Source organism: Marmota flaviventris, chromosome 16 (genome assembly GCF_047511675.1).
Source record: "Marmota flaviventris isolate mMarFla1 chromosome 16, mMarFla1.hap1, whole genome shotgun sequence".
Lineage (NCBI taxonomy): Eukaryota > Metazoa > Chordata > Mammalia > Rodentia > Sciuridae > Marmota > Marmota flaviventris.
The window spans coordinates 63,738,651-63,751,611 of NC_092513.1; the positions used below are offsets into that span (position 1 = coordinate 63,738,651).

Here is a 12,961-nt window from a genome sequence, read left to right on the forward strand (position 1 = left end):
CAATTTTTTATTATGACAGATTAGTTTAGAGTTTCAATAAATAGAAATATATCACAGTGAACCAGGGAAACTGCCTGGATCCCTGCTGGCTACATTCAGCCCTCCTGATCACATAAGAAAAAAGCTAACTAGGTAAAAAAGGCAAGTTGAATTCTATGCAGTTTACTCAAATTGGGGAGAAGCAGCTAGATTGTTTCTCTGCTGTTCCCACAAAAGTGGTCACAAATTATAGAAATTAATGCCAGGTAATGTACATGTGTAGACTGAGCAGGTCTATGCTTTGCCAGAGAGTATATCACTTTTAGCCTCTTTGGTGCCTGGCCAGCCCAGGGGTTAGGTTGTTTTTATAATTTCATTCTTAGCATAAGTAAATGTGAGATGCAGAAAAAGAAGTTTTCAGGAAGTTGCTATTAATTTTTTGGGGGGGAAGTTACCAAGGATTGAATTCAGGGGCACTCAACCACTGAACCACATCCCCAGCCCTATTTTGTACTTTATTTAGAGACAGGGTCTCACTGAGTTGCTTAGTACCTTGCTTTTTCTGAGGCTGGCTTTGAACTTGTGATCCTCCTGCCTCAGCCTCCCAAACTGCTAGAATTGCAGGCATGCACCACAGAGCCTGGCAAGTTGCTATTAATTTTAAAGGAGCTCTGTTTCAGAATCATACAGTATGCATTATTATTTTGGATTGGTTTTCTTCACCCTGTGTGATTATTTTGTAGTTTATCCACGTTCTTGCACTTTATTCTAATGCACTTTTTTATTGGAAAGTTACTTTAATCCACTATATAGATAGTTCACAATTTGTTTATACTTTTGCTTATTTCTAGTTCAGGGTTATTACAAATAAACACTTATAAGTATCTGTCCTTTAAAGTTCAGTCATTCTCGTAGGTGTGTAGTGGAATTTCATTGTGAAATTTGTTTGCATTTTTCTAGTGACTATGAGATGCCAAACATGTTTTCAATGTTTATTTGCATTTTATTTATTTTCTTTGGTCAGATGTTTTATTCCAATCCTTTGGCAACTTTTTAAAAGTGGGAGTTGTTTGATTTTTATTATTGCATTCTGGATTCTTCATAGATCCTTTTCTTATTGGCAAGTATTTTCTTCAGTTTGTGGTTACTGTTTTCACTCTGTTAACCATACATGCTTCTATCAAAGACCAGAGCTTTTCTTTTCTTTTTCTTTCTTTCTCTTTTTTCTTTATCCAACTTATTGATTTCCTTTCTTTTATGTATTGTGTTTTGGAGTCCGGTGTAAGAAATATGTGTCTCATCCAAGAAGAGGAAGATTTTCCCCATGTTTCTTCTAGAAATAATAGTATTTTAGCTTTAAAATTTAAACCTGTGATCCATTTTGAGCTAATTTTCGTAGAAAGTTTGTGGTATGAATCAAAGGTTTGTTTGTTTGGCTGGTTGGTTGGTTGATTTTTTTTTTTGATGTGAATTGCATTCTTCAAGCACTGTTTGTTGAAAAGATTGTTATTTCTCTGAATGCATTTTACTGAAACACATTTGTGCCTTATTTATTATAAGCTTCAAAATCAATTAGTGCAGTCCTTTAATACAGTTCTTTTTCCATAGTTGCTTTGAGTATTCTAGTCTTCTGCATTTGTAAATCAATTATAGATCAGCTTGTCAAATTCTACAAAATAGTCTTCTATACTTAGATTGGGACTGATTAAAATGACTCATAATATTTTCTGATTTTTCTTTTAACATCTGTAGAATATGTAGTAATATAATATCTCTTATTGGTAATTTGTGTCCATTCTTAAGATTTCCTTATCATTCTTCTATAGATTTATCAATTTATTGTATTTCTTCAAGAGCCAGCCATTTTATAGATTTCCCCCACTTTTAGAAGTATTTAATTGATTTTTATGCTGATATTTATGTTTTCCTTTAATTCATATCTTGTTTTTATTTTTTGCTGTGTTATGATGGAAACTGAGAACACTGCTCGGAGCACTTCTTTGCTAACAGGTGCACATGGTCGTATAAACTTCCATTAAGTACTATATTAGTGGCTCACAATTTTGGACATGATTGTGTGTGTGTGTGTGTGTGTGTGTGTGTTTCATGCTTTGAAAATGCTTTCTATTTTCCTTATTAATTTTCTTTTGACTCATGGACTATTTGGATATCTATTATTTACTTCCAAATATTTGTATATTTTCTACTGATCTGTTACTTATTGAAAAATGAAATAATCAGCAGACAATTTTTATTACAGTTTTAGAAATACAAACTAATCGGACAGATAATTCAAGAAGTTAGCTGTATCCACACCATACATACCCCTCTACTACCTCACATAATTCCCTATGATTTCTGTCTTGTATTAATGTGATATATTTGCTTCAATTAAGGACCAAATATTGGCACCATATTATTAATTGTACTCCATCAGTTTTAATAAGTTTCACACTTTGTGTAACACAGTTATGTGTTATAACAAATGCATAATGACATGGACCCACCATTAGGTTCATATAGAATAGTTTCAGCACCCTAAAATCCTCTGTGCTTGACCCATTCCTCCAATCCTCCTCTCATTCTAAATCCCTGGTAACCACTGACTTTTAAAAAAAATTGTTCCTATAGATTTACTTTTTCTAAAATTTCATATAGTTGGAACCATAAAGCATATATCATTTTTAGATTTCCATCTTTCATTAACCAATATTTATTTATGATCTCTCTATGCCTCTTTATGGCTGGGTAGCTCATTTCTCTTTATTGCTGAATAATATTCTGTTGTATGGATATAATATAATGTGTTCATCCATTAGCTTGTTGAAAGACATCTAGGCTGTTCTCATTTTTGGTGATTATGAACAAAGCTTCTGTAAATATTCATGTGCAGGCTTTTGTGCAAATGTAAGTTTTCCACTCATTAGGACAAATGCCCAGGCATGGAATTGATGGAATGTAAAGTGAAATTATGTTTATCTTCACAAGAAATGTTAGAACTGTCCTCCAAAATAAATGCACAATTTTGCATACCAACCCAACATGAATAAGTGTACATTTAACACCACATCCTCAACAATATTGAATAAAATCACTTTTTTGAAAAAAAAATAGCCATTTAAATTGGTGCATTGTAGTATCTTGTTAAAATTGCTTAACAACATATGATGTTATATATCTTTTAACAAGCTTTTTTTCCATCTATAGATTACATTTGGTAAGGTGCTTTTCCATATTTATTATCCATTTATTAATGGGTGGTTTTCTTATCGCTGTGCATACAAACCCTTAATGAGGTGTTTTCCGAAGTTTTCTTCTGTCTGTAGTTTGTGTTTTTGTTCTCTTAACATTTTTTTTTCTCCAAGCAGTAGTTATTTATTTATATATTTACTTTTTTTTTTTTGAGATGGGATCTTGCTGTATTGCCCAGTCTGGTCTTGAACTCTTTGACTCACATGATCCTCCCACCTTTGTCTCCTGAATGCTTAGTAATTTTTAATTTTCATAAAGTCCCAGCTTAACCAATATTTTCTTTCATAGATTATAGTTTGGTGTTGTATCTATAAGACCACTGTCAAACCCTGAGTTACCTAGATATCTCCTCCTGTTATTTTTAAAAATGTTTTATAGTTATGTGCTTTAAATTTAGGCCTACCAAATTGAACTCACAGAAACAGGGAATAAAATAATTATTACCATTAAGATAGATAAAATAGATACATATATCAATGGAAGCAGAGAGAAGACATGAAGACAAACAACAGATACAATTACCTGACCTTTGACAAAAGCATCAAAACCAAAGATAGCCTTTTTTAACACAATGTGCTGGAAAATTAGAGATCCATATGTAAAAGAATGACACTAGATCCCTATGTCTCACCCTACACAAAAGTCAACTGAAAGTAAATCAAATACCTAAGAATTAAAACAGAAATTTTAGAAGTGCTAGAAGAAAATATACATCAACCCTCCAATATACAGGAAAAGGGAACAACTTCCTCTATAGGACATCTAAAGCTCAGAAAATAATATGAAGAATTGATAAATAGGATGACATGAAATTAAAATATTCTGCACAAATAAGAAAACAATTAAGAACTTAAGAAGGGATCTTATAGAAGGGTACAAAATTTTGCCAGCTACTCTTCTGACAGGATTAATATTAAATTTTGAGTTCCTTAAGGACTCAAAAATCTTAACACCAAAACTCAAACAATCCAATCAACAAATGGGTAAATGAACTAACAGAAATTTTCAAAAAATTAAATACAAATGGCCTACATATACGTGAAAAAATATTAAGTGCCTTTAGCAATCATGGAAATACAAATCAAGACTGCAGTGAGATTTCATCTGACTCCAGTTAGAATGGCAGACAACAAGAATACAAACAGTAATAAATGCTGGTGAGGATGCAGGAGAAAAAAGAACTCTTAATTACTGTTGTGCAGAATTTAAATTAGTGCAGCCACTATGGAAATCAATATGGAAGTTTCTCAAAAGGCTAGGAATGGAACGACCATATTACCTAGTTATCCTACTGCTTAATATTTATCCAAAAGAATTTAAGTCAACATACTATAGTGACACATGCATACCCATGTATATCCATGCAAACCCATGCAGCGTTAATTCACAATAACCAAGTTATGGACAGCTTAGGTGTCTAGCAACAGAAAAAATGGTTAAAGAAAATGTGGTATGTATACATAATGGGATTTTACTCAGCAGTTAAGAAGAATAAAATTTTATCATTTGCAGGAAAATGGCTGGAACTGAAGAACATCCTATTAAGTTAAATAAGCCAGATTCAGAAAGCCAAGGATCATACATTTTTTTTCTCCTATGTGGAAGCCTGAGAGAAAACAAGTAGGAAGAAATCTCATGAAAATTGGAGAGAGAACAGTACAGTAGAGGATGGAGATCAGGGGTGGGAGGAGGTGAGAGAAAGGGGAGATACTGGGAAATGATATTGAACAAATTATATTATGTACATGTATGAATACAGTGATTATGTATTATGTATAATGCATCTACAAAAAAAAATTTTAAAAATTGAAATTACATATATAAAAAATAAAAATAGAAGGATTATTACCATATGCTGAGAGACAGTAAAGGAGGGAATTGGAAGTTGCTGGTCAAATGGTAAAAAGGGGGAGGGTACAACATGAAAATAGAAGGAAATCAGAGGAATGGAAAAAGAGGTTTGAGGGAAAGAAGGAGGGACTGGAAAGGGAAGGAACAGCAGAATGAAGTTGACCAAACTATGCTGTAAGTGTGAATGTACCCTGGTGAATTTTACCTTTATGTACTCCCCTATAAAATACCAATTTATAAAAACAAAAAATAATGGAAGAAGGCTGGGGGAGTAGATGAGGGTGTATAGGGTGGGGGATAGGAGTGTAAGGAGGAAGAAAGTATTGGGTACTGAAATGGAACAAACTATATTGCATGCATGTGTGATTATGTCAAAATTAACTCACTATTACAAAAAGCTATTAAACACTAATTAAAATAAGGCATGAAGTTTCAGAGAGACAGAATATGCTTTGAGATCTATTTTACAGCAAGGTGACAGTAATTATGAAGACTATATTAAATATTTAAAAATAACTAAGAGTAAATATCAAATGTTTCACCAAAAAAAGACAGGTAAATGAAAGACTAAGTATGTTAATTAGATTTACTTGTTTAATCATTCCACATTTTATGCATATATCAGTGATACCCTATAAAAGTGCATAATTATGGCTAATCAGTTCAAAATAATATTAATAACATTAGATCTAAGATGCATTTTGAGTTAATATTTATTGAAAGGGGCAAGGGTTGTGTATGTGGTTTGGATCTGGAATGTGCCACAAAAGGCTCATGTGTTGAAAGCATGGTACCCAGTGCAGGAAGGTGCAGAGGTGGGGCTTTTAAACAATGATCATGAAAGCTCTGACCTCATCAGTGAACCATGGCTTCATGTATTTGGCATTAATCCATTAGGGATGTGGCTCAGTGGTAAAGTGTCTCTGGTTTAATTAAAAAAAAAGAAGAAGAAATTTTGTGAAGAATAATATTGGAACATAAGACCATCTACAGTCCCAGAGTTGACTGTCTCCTGTCAATAGGGGTCACTTTTTAGTCTAGGGAATTCTTATCCCAAAGACAAATCTTAACAGATAAAGCTCTGTAACCAATTTGCCCACAAAAGAGTTTGCTCCTCTGAGAAATTAGTTGTCCTCTCAGGGCAACTGCTTATGCACCCAGCAAATGGCTCACTCACCAACAGCTGTTTTCAAGACAGCTATTTTCCAGACAGGCTTTAAAGGTTTTGCCTCTACATGACCCAAACTAAAACGAGGAGGTCATGAGCTTTAAGGAAATGCTCTCAGATGCCACTTGGAAAAATCCCTCTTATGGGGATTGGATCTGAGCTCCATTGGCATAAGTATCCTCCCAGGAAATCTGCCTCTACACATTGCCAAGATTCAAAATGGCAGCTTTCACTTAACTTCATTAAGAGACTACCAATCTACCACTTCCAGTCCTATTGGGCAATTTCCTTATTCCAAAGTCAAATCGCTTTTTTAGGATCTGTTTAGATAGAAAGTGCTATGTTTAATTAGTCTTTTGATTGCTGTTGTGATTTTCACAAGGAATATTTCTGTCATGGCTCAAAATTTACGATTGTGAAAAAGATCTGATGTTAGCTTCGGAAAAGCACTATTAGTCAACTTTACACCTTGTCCTCTCCTAGTTTGCTGGCCTCCACAAAACATCTTTCACAGGCCTGTAGGAACCTTGAGTCTACACTGGAATTGGTTTGGTGCTGTCTTGAGTCAGTTTGTTTTGTCTTTGTTTCTTCTTTTTTCTCATACCCTTAAATTTGAGTTGTGGCATGGACAATTTTTATGCCGGTTTACTTAACACGTAATATTAGGAAGTCTTTCCATATTTTTTGTTTTGATTTCTAGCATTGATTTTATCCATGGCTTTGGTAGTATGAGAAATAGAAAGCCCGGTGATACATTTTCAGAATGTATCCTTAATTGGATCCAATTATAGCCATTTTAATTGTAGCCCTGCTCTTTGCCCGCCAGTTTTAAAATCAGCCAATTGCGTAAACTGTAACCCTGAACTCCTCCAATCAGAGTGAAGGTCAGCGCTTCAGTTAGGTTAGAGATATAAGCAAGGGGACTGCCTGCCCAGGCAAGCTTGCTAACCAGGTTCCAATAGCACACCCTCTGTCAGGAGTAAAAGTTTGCCTTGCTGGCCCACCCACCTTCTTCAGAGCCTGTGCTTGATATTTCTTTCTCTCCCCTTTTCTCCCCTCTCCTTCCCTTTTCTCCCCTCCCCTTCGCTTTTCTCTTCTCCTCTTACCCTTCCCCCTTTCCAGTTTCCTCCCCTCTCCCTCCTTTTCCTTCTTTCCTTCTTTCCTTCCTTCCTTCCCTTCCTCCCTTCCCTCCCTTAGTTTACTTTTCGTGTGGGGCATGTCAGTATTTCTAGCAATTGGAATATTCTGGAATCATCCCCACACTGCAAATCATCAAGAGCTAATCTGTGGAGTTCTGGAAGTGGAATGCCATCCTGAAAGCATCAGGCCTTTCTTGTTCTAGTCTTTATAAACTGAAAATTAAATGAACACTTCTTACAAGTAAATTGTAAATCTCTGTACCGATTACTTGCAGACTAGGGTCTGAAAACTTCTGTTGCTGTGTGAACTTTGCCTTGTCTTTGCCAGCTGCCTCACATCAGATGTGTAGGTTGATCCCTTCCCCACAGCAGTCTCAAGAAATCCAGCCACCAAGTGGGGTCAGCCCAGGGCTCCAGGCTGTGTTGGTTACCCTGGAATAAAACCCTACTTTCTAGCTGAGTGCTTACTTCCAGCTACTAGTTTGCACATTACAGTTTACAAACCAGGCTTTGCTTCTTCCTAATTGGAGATTGATTCTAGAATTTCCTTATTTTCCCTGGAATCAAAGTTATCCACATGGAAGTTGCACAATTACTTCCTTATGAAACTTTGAAGCACTTCTGGTAGCAAAGTTGGGCTGACAATTGGAAGACTTTGTTGTTGGGTATATGTAATTTCCTTGAATTTTCATATATATATATATATATATATATATATATATATATATATATATATATATATATATATAATTTTCCTTGAATTACCTGTTTCATTGTACTGAGAACTGAAAGTTCGCCTTGAGATTATCTGGAATTCTGAAACAAATGTTGACATAAGAATTTCCTAAAGTTCCTTTTATATTTTAAAGGTAGAATTATGGCCTCATGTTGAAATCGATTGAGTAAAATATCGCATATATCTGGTTTTATAGTATCAGTAATGTTTGTAGAAAGAAGCATCTCACCAGAGATGAAAATAACTTGTATGGAGAGCCTTTCTGCTGGGTTCCACATCTGTGGATCCAATCAACATCAAATCACAACTATCTGAAAGAAAAAGTTGCATCTGTACTGAATATATACAGTTTTTCTTCTTGACATTGTTCCTAAACAGTATAGTACAACAACTACTTATGTAGCCTTTATATTAGTATGATTATTATAGATAATCTAAAGTTGATTTAAAGTATACTGGAAGAGGTGTGTAGGTTACATGTAAATATTGTGTCATTTTTTGTAAAGGATTTGAGTCAGGCTTGGGTGTTGGTTGTCTGCAGGGCTGCTGGATCCAATCCTCCACAGATATGAAGGGATGTCTGAGAAGTCTTCATTTTCCTCTTATCTGTCCCTGTTCTCATGCGCTAGTGTCTCCACACTTCACCCCAAGATAGAATTGCTTGATTCAGATTTGCATTTGTTTAGGGCACATCTCCCAAATTGCACATGCACTGAAATTCAAATATAGCTTGTTGCTCTGTACTTTATCTAATATCCTTGTGCACAGTCCACCTCCAATCAGGGCTGAGGTCCTTCCCAGATAAAATCTTCTTTAGAAAATTGTCTGAAATTCATGAGCCTCTGACAAGGAAAACTCATGATACTATTACTCTCTTACAAGTGTCTTAGTTTTTTTTTTTTTTTTTGTTAGAACTATTGTTGGACAACATTGTTTCACACATACATCAAACAGGCCAAAAAATAAACAGCAACTTCATAGAAAAAAAAGGAAAAAAAAAAAAGAAACCTTTTTATCTTTCGCCTTTTTAACCATCTCATACAAACCAACTACTTGTAGTACAGCTAAAGTACATACACAAAAAAAGTTACTGGAATGCCCAGAATAAGATTTTTTGGTGGTTGTTGTTATTGCTTTTTTTACAATGTTTTTTTCTCCTTTGAGATTATAATGAACATGGTCACACCACAAGTAAAGTCAGAAATCGGACAGAGAACGCTCCAAAGGCTGGTTTGGTTATCCGAGATCATTAAAAAAATGCTGACCCCTAACAATATGTACAAAAATATAAAATGTAAATAAAAAATACAAACAAATTTTCCTTTTTAAAAGTACTTTTAAGCAAAAAAGCAGGGCCTTGGAAGTTTTGGTTCTTTTTTCCTCCTCTGTTGCAAATTCACTTTGTGATTTTGATTGGGTGGTGAAGAGCGCCTGTCATCTGTGGGTGGCACTGCCCGCAGTGGGCGTGCAGGCGGGCCTCTCTACTGGAAGGTGACCACGTTTAGATTCTGAGACGGGAAGTGGAGGGTAAATCGGTCACGGTGGCCTTTTATTTTTAGTTTAACTTTTCCTTTTTTTGCTATCTAGTCATCCTCATGGGTCTTCTGCTTCTTGTATCAACATCATCATCCTCGTCATCTTCAGCTGCCCGTTTGCCCGTAGCTTCCTCAGCCTCCTCATCTTCATCTCCATCCTCTTCCTCACCGTCACCTTCCTCCTCCTCCTCCTCCTCTTCCTCACCACCCTCTTCCTCTTCTTCATCTATCTCATTGTCAGCCTCCTGCTCCCCATTTTCCTCATCAGCATTCCCATTAGCTGGGGTGTCTCTTCCATTCTCTGCCTCCTCCACAACTTCCTTTTTCTCCTTTAAGTCCTTGGTGGTGATTTCAGAGCTAGTGTCCACGGCCTCCTCTGACATGGTGGGCACGCCGGTGATCCGATGCAGTGGGTTAAAAAGGAGACTAGAGTTCAGGGACTCTGGCGATAAAGCTGCCAGAGTCCGTGGCAGTGGAGGAGGCGTACAGCGCAGGTGATTGTGGCGAGTGGGGAGCTGGACCCAGGAACAATGCAAAAGATGGCTTTTCAGAGCAGCCAGTGGGGGCTTAGTTGTGTTTTAGATACAAAAATGAGGGAAAAAATTGTAAGGTGCTTTGTCATATGCTAAATAATAGCACATCTTTGCTTGTCCAAGAGACAGTTGGTGGAGTCAGAAGTTCATTTTCTAGTCCCTTGTGTAAAAACTTACCTTGTGGAAGGTTAAGTGGAATTCAAGTTGTGGCTTCAGGTATATAAAATATGATCACTTGACAGAAGAGAGACCAAAAAGAAAAAGAAAAAAAAAAAAAAAAAAACAGACTGTCTGTAGAATCCTTTAAACTTTTGCATTTGGCAGTATTAGAATCTACACCGTATAAGATAACTTTTTTAGTGTTAGGTACTGTGAGAAATACAGAGTCCAGGTGGTCTATTTTCAAAATATAGTATTTACCTTTAAAATGACTTGGAATATAAGTAAGGCAGCTGGAGCAGATAGTAGAATGAAAAGTTAAAAGCAGTTAACACCAGAGTATAAAAATTCATAGCCTCCGGGCAAACAGGAGGTGAGAAGGTAGCACCCCTTCCTTAACCCCCGCCCCAAACCAACAGATAAACTATGTATGTAGCACCCAATCCAAGGGGACTTTCCCACCACAAGAGAACATAGGGAGGTGGGGACAACTGAAGGTATTTCTTTAAATCAGTAAGAGATAATAAAACCTAGACGACAATTGGGAAGATTGTGTACTCCACACTACTCAGCCAATGAGGAAGCAGGAGAGAGATTTTGTGCTTTAGGGAATAAAATACACTTTTACTCAATCTGTGTGTCCCTGGCCAACAGGCACCTGACCTTACAAGACCAGTATTAAAGCAAAGTCTTGCTTTTTGCTAGACTTGCCTCTGTTTGAGATTGGACAGGTGAATGTGTTTCTCACCTTATTCATGATTAATCTCTATTCTTTTAGCAACCCAATTTTTTCGATTAATTCAGCATAACGAATTCAAGAACATCTCTATCGGTTTACCAGTTACTTGCTTGAACAGTAAATAAACATTGTTAGAGACAAACTCTAGGAGAATATGGCTATATAAGACAGTTTGCTGCTTTCACAAGGCTAAGGCTTTATAGAACTTATTTTAAAGGATAATTTGCTCTGTGTTCAAGTTCAAATTACACTCCAAACTGGCTTGAAAAGGGAAATAATTGTTTTCCAGAAAATACAGTGGAAGGACTGATAGCCTGTGAGAAATCAGTTCTCATTTTTCCTGGTGTGTGAGAAAACATTGTATCTTTCTCCATCAACAGGGAGGGAAAGCAGACCGGCTCAAGGGACTTCCTAATGCTGAGGATAATGAAAGTCCCTCTTAGTACCTCTGCTGCTCAGCACCATTAACCTTCCTAGTAATTAAAGTACCTGAAAGTGGGGATATTTGAGAGTCAATGCTCTGGGCAGTTCCTGGCAAGCACAATGAGGAAGCCTGAAAATAAAGGAGGGACTTCTTCCCATTTCAAGCCACCACTTTTAAATCATTTCTTGAAAAATAGACCACAGTGATTACTTAACAAAAATTCTGATTGTATAATAATTTTTCTTTTGAATATATCAGAAGGTTAAAAATCAACACTATAGGGAGAACACTTATTATTTAATTAGTATAACCAATACTCACAGTATTTAGGGTAGAAAATATTGCAATTTAAAGGGAGATCTACAAGGTCCTTTTGTGGGAGATCCATTTAGGGTTCAATGTAAATTTTAGACTGACTAGTGAAATAGGATTCCACTTTGTACACTGAGCCTACTCTGGAAATGAAAAATACACACTTAAAAGGTTAAGCTAAAGCATATTGCAGAATAGCATCATTTGTAATTACCTTAAACCTAGTCCTGAAGATGTGAGTATGAACAAGAAAGAAAGTCATCAACAATTACATCAATGGAGCAGTGAATCTATTTGTGTGTGTGTAGGCAGGAGATTGAGTAGGGGGTAGTTATTAACATTTTCCTGTGCCAGTTGATACTTTTAAACACAAACATGCATTTTTGTGATAAGCTAAGAGCCTCTACAAGAGCATTTTTAAAAGCAGTTATCTTTGTAAATACTAAAACTTCTTACAATTAAAAAGCAAGTAATCAGGGTATGTTACACAGCGTTATCCACTGGCATTTTCAGGATAATTTGCCATTACAAAGTAGATTCCATTTGCTTTTAAATCTACTTGCATTATGCAACCATTATTCAAACTAAAATATAAAAATTTTAAGTGCTTCTGTTCTCTAAGTCAAGACTGAACTTGACGAAAGCTTGATGTTTCAATGTCTCTGATACAGTTTTAAATAAAGATATGAGGAAAGAAAAGATGCAAGGTGGAGGATTGAGGTATGTCCTCTGGGGTATTTTTCATGACACACACACTGTGCTAGTCCCTAAGCTACACAGGAGAGTGAAGCATTAATGGATCCCACTCTCTTCCCTTCCTCAGTATATCTTTTTTTAGGAGGCTCTTCCATTCCTCCACTGAAGAGGCAGTGTGTCTCCGTGACTTACTCTGAGTAAGGCCATGTGGTTTGTCTTGGTCAATGGTATGGCTGTGGGTGTGACACAGGAAGAGGCTCCAGGTGGCCTTGGGTTTTTCTGTGTCACCCTCAGGAAGGCATGTTCAGGCTTTCCTGCTGGGTGGTGAGGCACCAGCTCAATCATCCCAGATGGGGCCATCCTGAGCCAAGATAGGACACGGGATGGGAAGCCTGAGTGATCCTGGCTGAGCCAAGAGTGGGGTCTGCAGACCTGTGA

At 36.4% G+C, this 12,961-nt stretch overlaps 1 pseudogene; it reads right to left on the reverse strand.

Annotated features, from left to right (window-relative positions):
* Positions 1-9,625: 9,625 nt before the first annotated feature.
* Positions 9,626-10,059, reverse strand: LOC114106265 (prothymosin alpha-like; annotated as a pseudogene).
* Between the last annotated feature and the right edge of the window lie 2,902 nt (positions 10,060-12,961).